Source organism: Myotis davidii, unplaced genomic scaffold (assembly GCF_000327345.1).
Source record: "Myotis davidii unplaced genomic scaffold, ASM32734v1 scaffold53, whole genome shotgun sequence".
Taxonomy (NCBI): Eukaryota; Metazoa; Chordata; class Mammalia; order Chiroptera; family Vespertilionidae; genus Myotis; species Myotis davidii.
The window spans coordinates 1,820,972-1,825,708 of record NW_006286140.1 but is presented as its reverse complement, the minus strand read 5'-3'; positions in this window follow the sequence as shown (position 1 = coordinate 1,825,708).

The following is a 4,737-nucleotide window of genomic DNA, read 5'->3' as shown; positions in this document are numbered from 1 at the left end:
CAGTATATGTGTTTTATAAAAAAAGATCTTTAGAAAAAAAGACCCAGTTTCTTTCTACTTTTGGGCAAATGGGAGGATTGTCCTAGTAATGGCCACATGCCTTGCTTTAGCCGCTGAAATTTACCATCTAGATGAAAGCATTTAAGAACCAGTGGGGAATTCTTCATCAGCTTTTTCCACTATAATGGCAATCAGAAATGTTTCTACTGGTCGAAACTACATCATGAGTTTTTATTTGAGAACAACATAGAACTGAATATCCACTTAACCAAAATGAACATGTTGCAAACTGAGTTTTAAACCATTAAGACTCAGGAATTGTTTGCTACAGTATCATATCTTATCTTATGCTAATCCTATAATATAATAAAGCCTAATATGCTAAGTGTCCAGTCGTCCATTCAACCAATCAAAGCATAATATACTAATGATATGCTAAAGCCACTCAACCACTCACTATGACATGCACTGACCACTAGGGGGCAGACAGTTGACCAGTCAACCAGTCGCTATGACGTGCACTGGCCACCAGGGCGCAGATGCTCCAATCAGTAGGTTAGCTTGCTGCTGGGGTCCAGCCAATTGGGACTGAGTGAGATGGGCTGGACATGCCCTGGAGCCCTCCCTCGGTCCCTCCCTGGCTGGCTAACCTCCCGCATCCCTCTCTGGCCCTGATCGTGCACCAGTGGGGTCCCTCGTCCTGGCCTGGGCCCTCTCACAATCCAGGACCCCTCGAAAGATGTCAAAGAGCCAGTTTCAGCCCCATCCCACAGGCCAGGCCAAGGGACCTCATTGATGCACAAATTCTTGCACTAGGCCTCTAGTACAGTATAATATGTATGTATTTAACTTACACACAATATTACAATATAATATAAAATAATATGTAGGTAATCCTATATTGTTTCAATGATAATTTTATGCTCTCTTCTTTCTAAAGAAAAATGGTATAACCATATACTAGATTAGAGGTGTGTTTGCTCTGTCTTCTGTCTGTTTTCTCTCCTTTTGTCCTCAAGTTCAGGACACAATTCACAAGTCTACTTCTCTGTTCTAGTCTGTTCCATACTAATCAACACTAGGCATATTATTATTTCTTGGTATAAAAGCTGACATATGTATTACAAAGTGTTCTCTTTAAGCCTAAAATTTTGGAAATTTAAATGTATAAATTATATCTTCAATATTCTACTTAAATTATTCCAGATGTTTTCTGTTTCTAATTACTGATTTTCAGATATTGAAAAATCCTGGAAACATGGCTCCGCTCGTGTTTGTAAAAATCAGTTGAAGAATGCTTCCCGCGGTGCTTTCGCTGTCTCCTTAGGGGCCTGCTATCTTGAGATTTTTGCTGAAAGTTTCATTGTCATAGAACCCTGCAGTATTCCTTCACTGAAACATCACAGTGGTAATTCTATATTTATGTGTGCAGTCATTTTTAATGTCTCTTTCAAAAATTAGGTTGTCCCTTCTAGGAGTATCTGTTTTGTTTACTCCTTTGTCCTGAGCGGCCAACACCAGACCTGTCACATATTAGGTTTTTAATAAATATTTATTGTTAAATGACTGAAATAACTTTTCAAAATTGATTGCTTTTCTCAGTTGTGTGTGATTTTTTTCCTCTACCCAGGACCACTTTTGTTTACATGAAACTTGGGTGAAAGCTATGGAAGGAAGAATTAAATGTTAGTATTTTCACTCCCTGCATTCCCCCTGATTTCATGTGGTACATGACAGCAACATAATTGAAGCATGCATGTGGTTTTGAATACAAAGCACATAAAGCCATGTAAATCACTTCTTTCCTAACTTTTTTATGATTGTGATTTACGATGGTGATGGTGAGACTGGGTGTCAGGAGGGAGGGTTGCATGTGTAATTAGAAAGAGAAACAGATGTTGACGCCTTGGTTTTAAATGATGTTTCCATTATAATAGTCTTCACTGCTCACTGATCACTTTCTGTTTCACCTATTGAAATTCTCACTGAAAAGTTCTGGGTCTGTAGATAATGCTCACCATCTGAGGGCTTCTCTGCACTGCAGCACGGAAACATTTTTGAATCATTATGCTTATAAAACAAGACCCCTAAACATCTGTGTATGAAGGGCACAGAAACAGAAACAAATTATTTTTTTTCCTTTTTGGATCTAAAGTGTTGGATGTCTAATTGTATATACACACTGACTTTTGGAATCTAAGTTATTACAGAATTTACCCAGCTTATTATCTTGACCAACATCCACTTTCCCAGCTGATCAAAGGAGAGAAGAATGAAGCCTGCATCTTAAACCACCCTAACCCTGCTCAAAGATAAACATTGCTAGAGCAATCAAGTGTGTCCCAGCACACGAGTTATGTGATGAAAAATACCCATTTGTGCTCTCCCCACGGTGCCTTGGAGTGCTGGTGGCAGTAAGATGTTGGCCAAGCCCGTTTGCTAAAGCCCATGGAAAGGCAAATTTAACTTTCCAGTGGACAAGCCTGTTTAAATGTGTATGTGTGTGTACACACATCACTCTTTGATCAGTTAATGGAATCCCCATTAAAACACATTTTCATCTCCAAATGGTTGTCGGTTAAGTCTTTTACTTTTGCTTTACATTCTTTCATAAAACCCCCTTGACTTCATGGAGTCACTCTCCATTCTACTTCAAAGAGAGGTGTATGTTTATCATCCCTATTGTGTACAGAAGAAGAAGCATAAAAAGCTTTTAAACAGAGCATTGCAAATTTGCCCAGAATATATATCATTGTGTTGAAGAATGATGGTGTACAAGAACAGACCTGTAAACTTTCATTCATTTTAAGGGGGCATTCTCTATTGGAGACATTTCTTGGTCTCTGGATCTTTCCATAAAGATGAGAGTTGTTCCTCCTGTAATAAGGAGACATTTATCAGGTGACACATCAATTTTCAATTAATCAGCCTTCCATGTTTTTTAGACAATGAGAGCTTCATGTTATTTCTGTAAATAAACTTGAAGAATCAAAACTTTAGGTCACTGGTGATACAATGCTGCAGGAAAGTATTTTAGTGCACGTGAAAAGCAAGCCAGTCTTGAGGCTGATAAAGTATTAGGACTTTTTCAAATTAGGTGCTGATCTCATTTTTCCCAAGCATTGCCATTGCCACTTATTTATATTTAGATGCTCAAATCGCAATCTGTAAGTAAACAACAAGAGAAAATGATCCAGTACAAGAGTCCTGGCTGTTGATGGAGGAGGGCAAAGCCTGAGGCCCTGGTTTCCAAAACCCTACCTTTCAGTTGATGGAATGTGTATCAAAAGGAGGCAGGGTAACTTCTCACTGGAGTTTTGAAGAAAAGTCTCTGCTTAAATATATCACTTAGGGGGAAAAAGCAAAATTGAGTTGTTTATTATTCACAGATTGTTTGCTCTTCTTATTCCTACACTCTCCTCTGAATTTTTTAATAACCATGAGGAGATCTGGATAGGCAATGTTATTTTTGCATAAGACTATCTGATGTCTGTCTGTTTGTTTCACCTGGTGGGTCATTGCCCCTCCATTAGCACCCTTACTGCCGTGCAGGGTCCAGCATGTGGCTGCTGGACATCTGCAGATGATGGCTTCCAGGTGTTAGCCTACAGGAAATCACTAAAAGTCAATGTAGACATCAGAGTTCTAGACATTCAGCTGTAAAAGCCTTGCAGGCAAGGTCCTGGTTTTTGGTACTTCTAGCAGATCCAAAGGAAAACTCTGTTTTTTTCACATTGTCCCAGAGGGAGAGCTGGCAAAAGTTTACCCTACTGGGGAACAACTTTTCAAACGGAGAATATGCCCATTGCTCCTCGAGGCAAGAGTTTAAAATGTGTGTTTGAAGGAAAACAAAACTTACTCTTTTTAAAAAAACCTTTATTGTTGAAAGCATTACATGTGTTCCTTTTGCCCCGTTGACCCCATCTAGCCTGCCCCCCAGCCCGCCAAGTCCAGGCCTTCACCACCCTATTGTCTGCATCCATAGGTCTTGAATGTAGTCTGCTCATGGCAGGTAAATGAGTCTTTTAAAGTGAAGTCCCCTTTGTTTCTTGACAACTCAGCATTTATTTTTTCATGCTCAGTGACAAGAAATTTCCCCCTTCCAAAATTCAAGCCATCTGTGCTATTAGCAACATAATCAATCCTAGCCAATAAATCACCCCACCCAATGTTCTTGACAACACAAATTCTGTAGTATGTTAAAACATTATAATAAATGACAATATGGTATGATCTATGGGGCCTCTTAGAGTTATCCCTTTCATCCACTGGGGGAAATTATGGCCTCCAAGATCTTTATAATTTTGAGCACTTATATTTGCTGAACAGACTTCTAAAAATGAATCAATTTTGTGGGATTTAAAAACCATTCACCCATAGAAGAAGACTTCAGCTTTTCTGGAAAGAAACACTGGGATCAAAATGTCTCTTTAATTCTTTCTATGGTCAACCAGCCAAATAGTTAATGAAAATCAATAATCTAGAACCTAGTGAAAAATTCAAATTAGTTTCTTACAGTAGAAAGTAAAAAAAGTATTTTTGGCATAGCCTATTTTATATATAGTCCTATTTATTGAACTTAGTTTTTGCAAATGAGATATGATGTGAAAAAAAATATATGTATATGTGTGTGTGTGTGTGTGTGTGTGTGTGTATGAAGCTTGATGCACAAAATTTATGCAAGAATAGCCCTTTGCATCCCCAGCTTTGACCAGAAGGTTGTCTGGAAGGTCATCT